The following is a 15,931-nucleotide window of genomic DNA, read 5'->3' on the forward strand; positions in this document are numbered from 1 at the left end:
AGGGACTATGATATAAGGTAAACTTTATATATGCCTTGAAAGGTGCATGTACCATTTCGTCCAGGCTGCAATGGTAGACCTGTAGTCAGAGTTTGCAATGGCCTCTAGTGGTGGCACAATACATGCTACAGCCCATGTGGGACCCCTGGTGTACCAATGACCTGGGTAGCTAAGTTACATATACTGGGGACTTACATGGGTGCAGCAGTATGCCAATAGTCGTGTGCGAAAGTTACAATATGACTAAATTTCGGGGAGGGAACACAGACACTGGGGTCCTGGTTAGTAGGATCCCAGTGTACTAAAGTCTAAATATACTGACAGCAGGCAAAAAGTGGGGGCAATTATGCCAGAAAGATGCTACTTTCCTACAACCCCCTCTCCCCAAGTGTTTCTAGGCCCTGGGGACCCCATCTGCTGGGCTGTTTTTCATTTAAAGGGTGCGCCCCTTCCATGAACCCTCTTTAGGCCCCCGGTACCCCATTACCCTGGGGCTGCTTTTCATACTACTGGAAGGAGGGCACGACCCTCCTACCTTACTCTTTGTTGTCCTCTGGGACCTCATACTCCAGGGCATGATGCTGCTGCATTGTCCCTGGGACCTCATCCCCTATGGCACTAGTGTTTCTTGTGTGGGAGAGTGTGGGCAGGTGGAGGGTACCCTGGGACACTGTGAAGTATCGGGCCCCAAGGGGTGGGGGTCCCTAGAGTCAATACCAGCTCAGGGAGGGGAGCGTGCTACCTTCCACCCATTTTTAAATAAATTTGGCTCTCGGAGATGGGGTACCCAGGGCCTCAACAGGCTGGGGAAATTGGGAGAGCACTCCCTCCCCTTTTTAAAAAATCGACCCTAGGGGATGAGGTGCACGGGGCCCTAGAGCGGCTTGTGGAGGGGGCTGCATGCCCCTCCCCTTTTTAGTTATTTGGCACTGAAGAATGTGATCCCCAGGCCTCATTGTGGGACCGGGGGGGGCACATGCCCCCTCCCATTATTACATCGGCCCCAGTGGATTAGGTCCCTGGGTCCTTGTGGAGACGACTGCATCCCCCCTTCCCAAAATATATTGATGCTCCGCCCCTCCAGGCCCTGGCCCACCCCATGAAGTAATTATTTTTTAAGAGTGCTGTGCTTTTTTAAGATTTAAAATTAAAACGAAAACTATGTTTTTGGCCCAAGGGGTGTTTTTTCTAGGACCTAACCACCAGGCCAAGGGAGGCAGAGTATCCCTACCCTGTCCCCTTAAATCTTTTTTACATTTTTTTCCTACAGCTGAGGACTGAGTTAAAAGTCCTAAGATGTTCTGTTGCCACGTCTTGCCAATGTGGAGGCAGCCAATCAGTTCTCATTATGAGAGCTGTCAGCTTCACAGACCCTCAGCAGTGTGAAATATACAAAGTTCTTGAGCTGTAATTGCTCAAAAACGACTGAATGAATTTACACAATCCCACAAAAGGCACACTTTCTGAACCAATATATTTGCACATAAAAAGTAAGCGCACAAGAGTGGGCCCACCACTTTTATCTATTGAATCTTGTATCCCTCTCTAAAAAATTCAGTGCCTCATTTACTACGTTTTGGTGCAAGGCAGCCCAGTGAGCCTTTTTGTTGCGCTGCCCTGCCTAAAAAAAAAAGGCCAGGAATGCTCTGTATCTATAAGATACAGCGCATTCCTGTCCTTGTCCCCTGCGCTCATTCACAAATTACTGCCTAGCACCAACGCAGGCACCATGGTGCAAGGGTACCTGTGATGCGGGGATGATTGTTTATGTGCAGAAAGGGGCACCTTCCTGCACATAAACAATCATTAATGGCGTTTTCCTCTATGTATGCTGCACAAAGCAGCACACGTAGAAAGAGGAAAACATGGGGAAAAATAATGTTATTGCTCCCCTTAACGCCGCTTTAACACCACCCCTGAGGTGGCATATGGATTGTATGCATTCTCAGACTTGTAAATCTGGGAATGCATTGGGATTCCATCAGGTCTCATGGATGTTTTGTGGTAACATCTACAGCAGCATACATGGAACGCCCCTTTCACACAGTGTTATGTTATTTATAAGTCATGAAAAGCCATGCAAAGTGGCTTTGCGTGGCCGGGTAAATATAGGCCAGCACACTGCGCCACTGGAGCACAAAAAAAACATGATTAATTTGGTGGCACAGTGTGTTTCGAGGACCTCCTAAATTAGGCCTGTAGTATTGTGCCAGTGATGTAACTGGTCGCGGAGCACAACCATTAGTAATAAAAAGGTAAGCAGAGGGGAGCCGCCCTGACTCCCCCTCCGTGTCCGTGTAAAATGCATCTGACCTGCAGGTCACGTGGTAAATCTTATATTAATAAAGTGTGGCCAGTGTGTGGGGTCAGGGAGAAAGGCCCAGATAGAGGAGTAAAAGCCGATGCCGCCACCTAAAACACACACCCTGTGTCGTCATATCATTTCAGCGCTAGCGGCCGCGCAGGCCAATTGTAGTGCACCAACACTATATTTTGGCGACAAGGGTGTCGCAGCCTTACCAGAGTTCCTCACGCAATGGCGGCGCTGTTCACATGCGGTGCTCGTGCCACGTGCGTTTCCACGGCGACGCCTCTTACATGGTCCGATCATCGCGAAGGCTGTGGAATCACTGGTCGGTCCATCGGAGCACTATGCACCTGTTGTGAAGAGCAGAGCACGTTGTCTCAACACATGCTCACGCACTCTCACCCAATTCCAAGACCCCACCTCCCCCGAGCCCGCTCCAAGACCAGAGACGGTCAGCCGCACGCTGCTAATGGGCGAAGCAATCGTGCTGAGACTGGAGAAGAGCTGGTGGCAGCTGCAAACTCAACATCCTTCCATCAAAGCATCACCCAGAAGGTACTGTGATTGTCTCAAGCACACAGAAGTAGCACACAAAAAATAAACAAAAGAAATAAGCCTTGGTTAATGCAAGTCAGGAAACACAGTGCTGCACAACATTAAGGAGGCAAAAGTAAAAAAAACATTGAATGCACACCGCACAGCCATCAGCAAGAGGGCGTAGTGCAACAGAACAAGAAGTGTTCGTTGTAAACTGCAAATGGCACAGGTACTGTGACTTCTACACAAAGGTCTCCCCACCTCGCGCACTGCAAATCAGAGAGAGCCACGTCATACACTACCTGCTCTGACTCAACATGTCAGCCATCCCTCCAGTTGAGCCTTTTGTCCTTGGAGGGGCCCCAATCTGTGCAAGCCACGCGATGGAAAGACTGGGTCGACATGGTTCTATTATTTTTCGAGGCCACCAAAGTCAAAAATGCACAGAAGAGAGCTATGATCTTGCACCTCGGGGGAAAAAAGACATCTACAAAATATCCAAGAACCTCACAAAGGCCACCCCCAAAACACATTTGACCCTGATAGCTGCCCTAAACATGCATTTCGAACCCATGGCAAACATAGACTACGAACGCTTTGAGTTCAGGCAAGCCAGACAACAAGCAGAAGAGTCAATCGATTTGTTCTACATGAGGCTTAAAGACCTAGCCAGCACTTTCACAGAGTTCACAGATGAGACTGAAAGTGATTCAGGGGTGCGCGTCAGCAAAACTGCAGAAGAGAATCCTTGAGGAGTCTGGGAAGTCCCTACCTGACATCCTCACAATGGGATGTACTAAAGAGTTATCCAAGGCCCAAGCCTCACATATGGAGGCGGCACTCCAAACACCAGTTAAGGAAGCGCCAGTCAACACGGTGGCAATACCTCCTAACATAGCTAGACCCAGAAACAGCCGACCACCATCAAGGCTGTGTGGGTACTGTGGTGGACCATCACACTGACCAAGTGACTGCCCCACCCGAGGAAAGAAATGCGCAGGCTGCAGGAAGCTCAATCACTTTGTGAAAGTGTGCAGATCGAGCAAAACACGACCAGGGAATGCCTCTGTCAATGCCGCCGCAAGCATGTCCCAGAGAGGCAGTGACATGGATGACGACAACACTGAAGAACATGTCATCCACTCCTTGTTCACCATAGGCAATGTGGCCCAATCGTCGAAGAAACTGGCACAATGCCAGATTAAGGTAGGAGCACATCCAACCATTGTTGTTGTTGACACCTATGCCTCCATAAATATCTTGGCTGCAGAAGTGTACCACCAGATGGTTCCTGCACCTACCTTAGAAACAGCAAAGGTATAGGTGTACGCGTATGGCCAGAGGACGCCACTTGCCCTCAAGTGTAGATTCCAGACAGCCATCGCATATGGTTCACAGTCAGCTCACGCACAAGTATAGGTGGCTGAAAAAGGGCATGGAATGCTATTAGGGTGCCAAACAGCAGAAGATTTGGGCATCATCCCCTTTGCTTTTGGCATACATCAAGAGTAGGTGACTAAACTCCTTTACCAATTCAGCGATGTGTTTGAAGGTATAGGCTGTTTGCGTCATAGAGAGGTAAAGTTACACATCGATGAGACTGTGCAGCCAGTGGCGCTCCGGCACCGATGCACTGAGTTCCACGTCAGACCACAGGTGGAGAAAGAATTGGACAAACTTGAAGCAGCCGGCATCACAGAACAAGTCACTGGACCCACGCGATGGGTGTCTCCAATAGTGGGTGTGCGGACGCCCAAACAAGCAGGAGAAGTACGTATTTGCGTAGACATGCATCTTCCCAATGTAGCCATCAAGTACGAAAGACATCTGACCCCCACAATAGATGACTTGATATGGGAACTAAGTGGATCTTGTTGGTTCTTCAAGCTGGATTTACAGTCAGGTACCACCAGTTAGTCCTAGCGAAGGAGTCACGCTATATAACAACATTTTCGATGCATGTAGGATTAAGGCGTTACAAAAGACTCAACTGCAGCATCTCTGGCGCTGCAGAGGTTTTCCAGAATGTCATTCACAAACTTCTAATAGATCTGCCTGGCACTATCAATGTCAGTGACAACATCTTAATCCATGCAGCGACCGTCCCAGAGCATAAAGCCGGACTCAAATCCTGAGAAGGTGCAGGACATTAAGAACGCACCCCCACCCAACAATGGGACTGAAGTCCGATGTTTTTCTCAGAATGGTCAACTACTGTGGCCATTTCATTAAAGACCTTTCCATGTTGACGCAGCCACTCAGAAACCTGAGGAAGTCTTCGGAATCAGCCCAACAAACTGTGCTTGAAGCCACCAAGGTTGCCCTATCTAGTGCCACAATTCTGTCATATTTTGATCCCCGCAAAGACACAAAAATTGCAGTTGACTCTGGCCCAAAAGGCCTAGGATCCGTGCTGCTCCAAAAACAAGACAATGATGAGTGGTCACTAGTGGCATTTGTGAGCCGGTCATTGACTGCCACCGAGCAACGGTACTCACAAATTGAGAAAGAAGCCATTGCTGTGCACTGGGGTTGCAAGCATTTTCATCTTTATGTATATGGCCAACTGTTTCTCGTCACAACTAACCACAAACCCCTCATTCCCCTGTTCAACGGGACCATGTCAAAACCGCCACCACGGACAGAAAAGTGGATGCTCCCATTACAAGACTATAGGTGTCGTTTGGAGTACTGGCCGGATAACCTGGCTGACTACTTGTCTCGCCATCCACAAGCTGCCACTGTGAGCACGATCCATGAAGCTGTACCTGGAAGTTGAGCTCATACCTGCTCTCACTGCTGAGGCAGTGATTCCCCGAATTGAGAAGATCCTATTCACTCATGGCCTTATCTCTGAAATAAAAACTGAAAACGGGTCCCCATTTCAGAGTAGGGAGCATGCCTCTTACTTTGAGACCACTAGAATCCGACACCGAAGGATTACACCGCGATGGCCCCAAGCAAACAGGGAGGTCAAGAGATTCATGCGGACCTTAAACAAGGTCATACGAATTGCTGCAGCCAGTGGGCAGTCAAGCGAATATGCCATATATTTCTTTTTATGGAATTATCGACAGAATCCCTATTCAACTACTGGCCAGGCTCCTGGGCATGTCTCCCTCTGGAGAGCAGTTGTGGATTCCATTCCTCATCACCGGCAGTGGATGCCTGAAGCCATTGATGATCTTCAGGTTCACCAGCGACGGATCAGTGTAAATCACAAGGTCAGCAGCCGTCGTCCAAGAGCATCAGACCTATACGTAGGAGATGCTGTATTGCTAAGGGAGCACTCTCCAGGAAGCAAGTTTCGTCTGCCATTTGACAAAAATCCTTGGACCATTGTACACCGGTATGGATCGATGGTTGTAGCCCAGCGAGGGACTTCCACTGTCACATGGAACGTTTCCATGTTCAAGAAGTTTCATCCCCTACAGCCCCGCGGTGGAGAAGAATATGACCAGCCATTGTCTGATATTGATCAGATGGCCATGCCTGACTCCGACGACGGTCTCTCTACCTCTCAGTCAGTGTCCAGCCCAAGTTCTGAGCCGGTTGCGACTGGTTCAACACCTAATGGTATTTCTGAGAGCGATCCTAGCACTGACAGATCCACTTGTACCAAGTACAGTTTACGTCGTAATCCTGCGTGGTAATCCTGCGCCATCTCAACGATTGCAAATGCCCCACTTAGTCTGAGATTTTCCGTTATGGTGTGCTCTTTTTGTTTTTAGGAGGAATGTAGTGTCGCACCAGTGATGTAACTGGTCGTGGTGCACTACCATTAGTAATAACATGTAAGCAGAGGGGAGCCGCCCTGACCCCCCTCCGTGTCCGTGTAAAATGCTAGCCGTGGCAAAACTTATATTACTAAAGTGTGGCCAGCGGGTGGGGTCAGGGAGAAAGGCCCAGAGAGAGGAATAAAAACTGCTACCGACACTTAAAACACACACCCTGTGTCGTCGTAGTATTCCAGCGCTAGCGGCCGCGCAGGCCAATTGTAGTGCACGACACTACGAGGCCCTCACTTCTAAAGACGCCACTGGTATTTCTGTTCTTTTAGATTCTAGATGCCTCACCAATTCCGATACACTGCAATGCGCTTACAGCCTGCTCGGGTCTAATTGAATGACTGACCAAGGTCAAGAACCTACTCGAGAACAGTCCCTTTGTGAACTTACACTGACACCTTCTGGTCAGAGGTCGGTAGTGCATGTGCACCCGAATGAAATGAAGAGGTTAGACTCCAATACGTTCATAAAATATGAGCTGCTTCATCAGAATGGGTTAAAATTTTTCCAGGGGTTGCAGCTCACAACAAACTCTCTTGTGTTGTTTTAACCTTCGTTTAAACCTAGTTCTTAAACCAACTCATACCCTACCCCATGTCGCTTTCCTGAAATTAGTACCGATTACTATTGTTAAAAGGAAAAATACTGCCATCAAGTGGTCACAGTTCCCCTCCCGTAGATGTATTTTCCTTTTCACAGCTAGACGAATGGACTCCTACATTTTTTAGGTCTGATTTGGCAGCATAATGTAACACCTTATGTAATCAACAGACTCTGAAAAAGAGGGTTTGTATTACACACATTATGCTCAACAGGGTAGGCCCGAGACAGCTTATGTTAATTAGCCAATTATCCAGGCTATAGTACTTATTGGCTTACTAGGAAAAGTTATGTCATGTTATGTTTCATTTATTATAAAATACATTCTAATTATTCACTGTGAAAGACATATGTTACATGAGCCTAGTAGGCCTCCATATGTGAATTGTCTAACGCAGACCCCACGTCAAATACAGTAGGAAGGCGCTTTGCATGGTGTAACACGGTGACCAACACACTAGATATTAGATTAGGATATTTTACAATGAACTACTTGGCAATAATTAAAAAAAGTGATTTTATTTTGTGAACAGGGGTGCAACGCAGGCCTGTCATCCTCTGTGGGACGGAGGGAGGGAACAATCCTTCAGGGGGCCGTCCCCATCCAGCTCAATCTCTCATCACATTTTGCATGGGGGGGGAAGGTGCATAATTTTGTGTTACACCACTGAATGTGAACTTTCTAACAATACACTGAAGAGTTTTTCAATTGTGAACTCCTACTCAACCACCAAGGGCAGAGGATTTTCATTGTGAACTTTGACAAAAGCAATAGTAAGGGATTTTACATTGTGAACCCTGACAAAAGCTATAGCAATGGATTTCACTTTGTAATTCCTCTGTCATATACAATAGGGAGGGGTTTTACATTGTGGACACCATGACAGACCCCATAGAAAGGGGCTTTAATTTTGAACTATTGGACAGATATAGGAATGGGTTTTATATTGTGAACTCTCTGGCAAATGTGATGAGGAAGGGTTTAGTACTGAAGTCACTTTCCAGGTCTGGCCACAATATTTCTTGGTGTTAGAACAAAACTTAGGGGGTCATTATGAACATGGCGGTAAACACCGTTCCCCGCCGTGGCAACGATGAACAGAAACCCGTCATTGGCGGTGAACAGAAACCCACCATATAAAGATGCAAAAATCAGAATCCGCCCCAAATTTCCCAGCCACCAGTCACCGCCAGGACCTTGTCGGCAAAAATGCAGGACATCCCACCCTGCCACGCCGAGCACACAAACTCCCCGCCCTCCAAATAATGATGCACAAATCACCGTGGCAGTCAGTGGAAGTCGAACGACCATTGGCGGTACAGACCGTCACGGCCGGCAATGGAACCCAACAGTAAGCATTGTACAGATTGGCAAGTTTGAAACCCACGCACCTGACACACATCCACAACACTATAAAACACTCACAGACATACCCCACAATCTTTTGCATCGCCAATAGGACAACTGAGATTGAGAACTCCACAAGCAGACACTGAACGCCACAACACACGAATCACACACCCAACCACACAACAGCACCTTCATCTAGATCCACACAACACACCTCTCACAACAAACACCATGGCACCCCCCAAGCACCCACGCTTCACAGAAAGGGAGCTAAGGACCCTGGTGGACGAGATACTGAAGGTCGAGCCACAATTATTTGGGGCACAGGTCCAGCACATACCCATCGCCAGGAAGATGGAGTTATGGCAGACACTTGTCAACAAGGTCAATGCAGTGGGACACCATCCACGCACAAGAGACAACATCCGCAAGAGATGGAACGACCTGCGCGGGAAGGTGAGGTCCATGGCATCCCGGCACAACATTGCAGTCCAAAAGACTGGGGGAGGACCTCCACCAACACCACCCAACTACACTGACTGGGAGGAAAAGGTACTGGCCATCCTGCACCCTGAGGGCCTCACTGGACTCACTGGAGGAATGGACTTGGGTAAGTCATCTACAATTACCCCATATCCATCACACCTGTAATGCATGCACCACCCCACCCCTCCCACATCCACCAGGACCACCACCCCACCCAGGCCACATTCACAACATACAGTCTCCCTGCATGCCCACAATGCCACCAATAGACCCACATCCCTCCCCCTGTGCACAGCCACCTAGCCCTGCAAGGAATCACAAAGGCACTACACCACCCACAATGCACCTCCACATCCTTAGCAAAATGCAATGGCAACCTCACAAAGGCACCCTGCATGGCCCAAAAGTGGAAAACCTGCACAACACAGCCCAGCCCTGTGCACCCCATCCAATTATGCAAATGTAACAGACATGTCCATTCCCACCAACAGGCACCACCACTCATGCCACCCTGACGGACAGGACAAGGAGTGGCAGTGCCCCACATGGAGACAGAGGCACCACCCAGGGCACTGGAGAGGGAACCCTGAACAGTGAGGAATACCCTGGCCCCTCACACAGTCCTGGACTGTCACCATCCAGCAGCCCCACCCAGGACACCACTGACACCCCTACCACACACCCACCAACATCAGGCCAGGGCAACCGGACCCACACCTGTATATCCAGGCCACAGACTGGTGGAACACAAGGACAGAGGCCACAGTCACCACCTACCAACAGGCAGGAAGATGATAGCTCCAGTACAAGTGGTACCGCCAGTCCTGTGCAGGGGACACAGGCACAGGGGGCTAGGCATCAGTGGCCCAGGGGAGAGGCCACAGGATGGATGCTGCAGCCCAGGATGCGATCTCTGAGGTCCTGGGAGCATACCACCATACCCAGGACAGATTGGCCCAGATTGTGGCCCCCCTGGAGCAGAGTAAAAGGCTGCAGAGAGACCAACACCAAGAGACCATGAAGCAGTGGAAACTGCACAATACCACCATGGCCACCATAGCAGGTGTGCTGTTGCACCTTGTCCCAACCCAGCCTGAGACCCCCACAGACCAGGAAGCCCCTACTACAGGCCAAAATACAGCCCAGCCAACAACAGCAGCAGCAGCAACTGGTCTTGTGCCACCATCTCAGGACACACAGGAGACCTGCACCTCAACCTGTACAGGCCAACACCAGGCACTCAAACGGTCCCTCAGGCCTAGATATGGCACTGGAACACCTGCCAAGACCAAGGCCCTCTCTAAGAAGTGACTCTGACAAGAACTGCCCTCCAACTGTGCAACTGAACCACTGTCCACACTGTGCAATAACAACCCCCAAAACTGAAATTAACAGATGGACATATTACCACTGCCAACAATCGCTGAAACCATGTAGCCAATCACTGTAAAGAGCACCATGGCATCCCTGACACCAAATAAAGCACCTGTTCACCAATGTAAATGCCCCCTGTCATTATGTTGAATCAAATGGAAGTGTGCATGCAACTGTCATTGAAATAATTTATTCTTGTCTTAATTGCAGGAATTGCACCCCACGCATAACATGGGGTTGTGCCAACATAAATGTCAAACAAGTTGTCCATAATGTCACATTTCCTATGCAAACCTGGTCACAGTGACAATGTCTATAGACCCAACAACCCCATTGAGGATAAGGCATACCGACAGTATGCTGCACAGACAGCAACAGCATCAAATAGTACCACTTAGTTACTGGAAGTACAGTTGGATCAGTTGGTTCCTGGAGTGTACATCTTCCCCTCCTCATCATCACCATCACTCTCATCCCCTCTCTGAGGAAGCTGGTCTGGATATACAGCCCCCTCCTCCTCCAAGAGGGGAATAGATTTCTTCACAGCCACGTTGTGCAGCATACAGCAGGCCACCACTATTCTACAAACCTTTCCAGGGTCATAGGCCAGGGATCCCCCAGAGATATGAAGACAATGTAATCCAGCCTTCAGGAGACCTATTGTGCGCTCTGTCACCCTCCTAGTACGTCCCTGGGCCTCACTGTAATTCCTCTCTGCATCTGTCCTAGGATTTCTCACTGGTGTCAGGAGCCAATGCATGTTGGGGTAGCCAGAAACACCTGCAAAAGGGGGCAAAACAGGACTGTCACTGACAATCCTCAGTTGCAGACAGCCTGGCTGTCTGCTATGTGCCAAAAAGTGTCAGACACACTTACCTATGATCCATCTTCTGTCCCCTTGTAGTTGTTCCATCATGTGTGGCACACTGCTGTTCCTCAGCACAAAGGAATCATGTACTGATCCAGGGAACATTGCATTCACATAGGAGATGTACTGGTCTGCAGTACACACCAACTGAATGTTCATAGAGTAAAAGTTCTTCCTGTTTCTGTACACCTGTTCACTTACTTTTGGGGGGATGAGAGCTATGTGGGTTCCATCGATGGCACCTATCAGATGGGGAATGTTGGCAAAGGCATAGAAGTCTGTCTTGATGGCAGGGAGGTCTGCACTTTGGGGAAACCTCACATAGGACTGCAGGTGTCGTACAAATGCATCCCGGAATCTGGAGAGTATAATGCAAAACATTGGCTCTGAAAAACCTGCACCCATGCCCACTGTCACTTGAAATGAGCCAGGAAATGAAGTGCAGAGAGCACTTGCACTTCAGTAGGGATGGCATGCTGATTCCGATTAGCCGGTCTCAGTGCTGAATCCAGTAATGCACAAAGTTCATGAATGGTAGCAAGGTTGAGTCTGTAATTGATAATGATGTGACGCTCCACCATGGTCCCCGAATCAACAAGTGGTCTGCACACCGATGGGGCTCTCCACATGGGTCTGTACCTGGGAGGAGTTGAGAACACATGTGAGGAACACACATACATCTGCCCAACATGTTAAATATTCAGCACTGCTGGCATACAAGTCATGACACATATTCATAGTAGGATGTTACACTGGAGTGACATGTCCTCAATGATACATCAGGACTGTTGTGGTGAGTAAATGTATATTTGTTCATGCCCTTGGGGGTTGGGGACAATAGGGCCTGCATGGGGCAAATGAGAAATTAATAACTGCGTAGTAATGGCCAAAATGTCTGCCCCCTGTAATCCAGAAATGTTGTAGTGGAAGTGACCTCATACCGCTAGCGGTTGTCGTAATAGCGTAAGGCGGTGTTCACAGCTGTGCAACCATTCATTGGTTAACATGATTGTCAATGGGGAATATTAGCATATCATGATCGCCGTCGGCGGTGACGGTGCACACCGCCGCAGAGCGTATGCAATCTTGTCACCCCAACTTCACTTGACTCCCAGATTAGGTGCATGCAGGTACTCCACTGAGTGTGCTGCTGTGTCCTGTCTCTGGTCCTGGAAATGGCATGAGTGGCAGGGGAAAGGACCCCAGCCTTCACCAGCGAGGAACTGGACAAGCTCATGGACGGGGTCCTACCCCTGTACGCCAAGCTCTATGGTCGACCAGAGGTACAGGTGAGTAGGTGGATTGGGGGGCATGGATGTGTGTAATGCTGGTTGATGGCTGTAAACATGTGTAAACGTTTGACACTGTACAGTCATAGGATTCATGACATGCTGCATGTGTGAGGTCCTGTTCTGCTGTTGTGAGTGTCCGTCCCATAGGGGACGTATAGCCAGCTGTATCTAATGGGCATTTTCTGACCTCTGTGTTACTTTTTCTGTGTGTCCCATATAGGTCAGCGCCCATCAGAAGAGGGGACTCTGGCATGCCATCACAAGGGTGGTGCGGACCCTGGGGGTCTACAACTGGCGGAGCACCCACTGCAGGAAGCAGTGGGAGGACCTGCGGCACTGGGCGAGGAAGACCTGCGAGGAAACAGGAAGAACTTTTACTCTATGAACATTCAGTTGGTGTGTACTGCAGACCAGTACATCTCCTATGTGAATGCAATGTTCCCTGGATCAGTCCATGATTCCTTTGTGCTGAGGAACAGCAGTGTGCCACACATGATGGAACAACTACAAGGGCACAGAAGATGGATCATAGGTAAGTGTGTCTGACACTTTTTGGCACATAGCAGATCAGACCTTGGACTGGTCTCCCTAATTACCCTTAGAGACAAGTGTTAAAAAGAACATTTGATTTCTAGTTTGAGAGTCTAGGCCTCATGACCCTAGAGGTGAAGACCCTCAATAGCACAATCAGCGCAAGTAACCTTTCACTGCCCTGGAATCTCCAGAACCAGATTTTTCAGATACCATGAGCAAGTTACTTACCTTAAGTAATGCTCTTTCTAGTGAATACTCTATTTAACCACAGATTCCTCACCTTTAGAATATCCCAGAATACAGACTAGGTCTGGAAGATTTTTCAGCATAGCCCCTGTACATGGGTAGATCGCATCATGCAGCGCAGTGCCGACTCCACTCTGTCCCAGAAGTGACAGCTGGAGCTGTGCGTAGGAAGTTGGCTCTGTATGTACTATTTCAAAGTAAGAAATAGCATGCACAGAGTCCAAGGGTTCCCCTTAGAGGTAAGACAGTGGCAAAAAGAGATAGTTCTAATACTCTATTTTGTGGTAGTGTGGTCGAGCAGTAGGCTTATCAGAGGGTAGTGTTAAGCATTTATTGTACACACACAGGCAATAAATGAGGAACACACACTCAAAGACAATTCCAGGCCAATAGGTTTTTGTATTGAAAAATATATTTTCTTAGTTTATTTTAAGATTTACAAGTAATACTTCAAATGAAAGGTAATTCACTTAGGTACTTTAGGAACTTTGAATCAGCAAAATAGCATGTACAGTTTTCACAAAAATGGCAATAAGCTATTTTAAAACTAGATAGTGCAATTTTCAACAGTTCCTGGGGGAGGTAAGTGTTTGTTAGTTTTGCAGGTAAGTAAACCACCTACAGGGTTCAAAGTTGGGTCCAAGGTAGCACATCGTTGGGGGTTCAGGGCAACCCCAAAGTTACCACACCAGCAGCTCAGGGCCGGTCAGGTGCAGAGGTCAAAGTGGTGCCCAAAACACTTAGGCTTCAATAGAGAAGGGGGTGCCCCGGTTCCAGTCTGCCAGCAGGTAGGTACCCGCGTCTTCGGAGGGCAGACCAGGGGGGTTTTGTAGGGCACAGGGGGGACACAAGTCAGCACAAAAAGTACACCCTCAGCGGCACGGGGGCGGCCGGGTGCAGGGTGCAAACAGGTGTCGGGTTTGCAATGGAGTTCAATGGAAGACCCAGGGGTCTCTTCAGCGAAGCAGGCAGGCAAGGGAGGTGCTCCTCGGGGTAGCCACCACCTGGGCAAGGGAGAGGGCCATCTGGGGGTCGCTCCTGCACTGGAGGTCGGATCCTTCAGGTCCTGGGAGCTGCGGGTGCAGTGTCTTTACCAGGCGTCGGGTTCTTGGAAGCAGGCAGTCGCGGTCAGGGGGAGCCTCTGGATTCCCTCTGCAGGCGTCGCTGGGAGGGCTCAGGGGGGTCAACTCTGGCTACTCACAGGGTCGCAGTTGCCAGGGATTCCTCCCTGTAGTGTTGTTTCTCCGCAGGTCGAGCCGGGGGCGTCGGGTGCAGAGTGCAAAGTCTCACGCTTCCGGCGGGAAACGTGTGGTCTTTAAAAGTTGCTTCTTTGTTGCAAAGATGTTTCTTCTTTGGAGCACAGCCGCTGTCCTCAGGAGTTCTTGGTCCTTTTAGATGCAGGGTAGTCCTCCGAGGCTTCAGAGGTTGCTGGGCCCTGTGGAACGCATTGCTGTTGCAGTTTTTCTTGAAGTGGGGAGACAGGCCGGTAGAGCTGGGGCCAAGGCAGTTGGTGTCTCCGTCTTCTCTGCAAGGCTTTCAGGTCCGCAGTCCTTCTTCATCTTAGGTTGGAGGAATCTCTCTTGCTAGGTTCTGGGAGCCCCTAAATACTCAATTTAGGGGGGTGTTTAGGTCTGGGGGGTTAGTAGCCAATGGCTACTAGCCCTGAGGGTGGCTACACCCTCTTTGTGCCTCCTCCCTGAGGGGAGGGGGGCACATCCCTAATCCTATTGGGCGAATCCTCCATCTGCAAGATGGAGGATTTCTAAAAGTCAGAGTCACCTCAGCTCAGGACACCTTAGGGGCTGTCCAGACTGGCCAGTGACTCCTCCTTGTTTTTCTCATTATCTCCTCCGGCCTTGCTGCCAAAAGTGGGGCCGTGGCCGGAGGGGGCGGGCATCTCCACTAGCTGGAGTGCCCTGGGGCGCTGTAACAAAGGGGGTGAGCCTTTGAGGCTCACCGCCAGGTGTTACAGTTCCTGCAGGGGGAGGTAAGAAGCACCTCCACCCAGTACAGGCTTTGTTACTAGCCACAGAGTGACAAAGGCACTCTCCCCATGTGGCCAGCAACATGTTTGGTGTGTGGCAGGCTGGTAAAACTAGTCAGCCCACACTGGAAGTCAGGTATGTTTTCAGGGGGCATCTCTAAGATGCTCTCTGGGGTGTATTTCACAATAAAATGTTTATTGTGCTGAGAAGTTTGATACCAAACTTCCCAATTTTCAGTGCAGCCATTATGGTGCTGTGGAGTTCGTGTTTGACAGACTCCCAGACCATATACTCTTATGGCTACCCTGCACTTACAATGTCTAAGGTTTTGCTTAGACACTGTAGGGGCATGGTGCTCATGCACCTATGCCCTCACCTATGGTATAGTGCACCCTGCCTTAGGGCTGTAAGGCCTGCTAGAGGGGTGACTTATCTATGCCATAGGCAGTGTGAGGTTGGCATGGCACCCTGAGGGGAGTGCCATGTCGACTTAGTCATTTTCTCCCCACCAGCACACACAAGCTGGCAAGCAGTGTGTCTGTGCTGAGTGAGGGGTCTCCAG

This window comes from Pleurodeles waltl, chromosome 5 (genome assembly GCF_031143425.1).
Source record: "Pleurodeles waltl isolate 20211129_DDA chromosome 5, aPleWal1.hap1.20221129, whole genome shotgun sequence".
NCBI classification, from domain to species: domain Eukaryota; kingdom Metazoa; phylum Chordata; class Amphibia; order Caudata; family Salamandridae; genus Pleurodeles; species Pleurodeles waltl.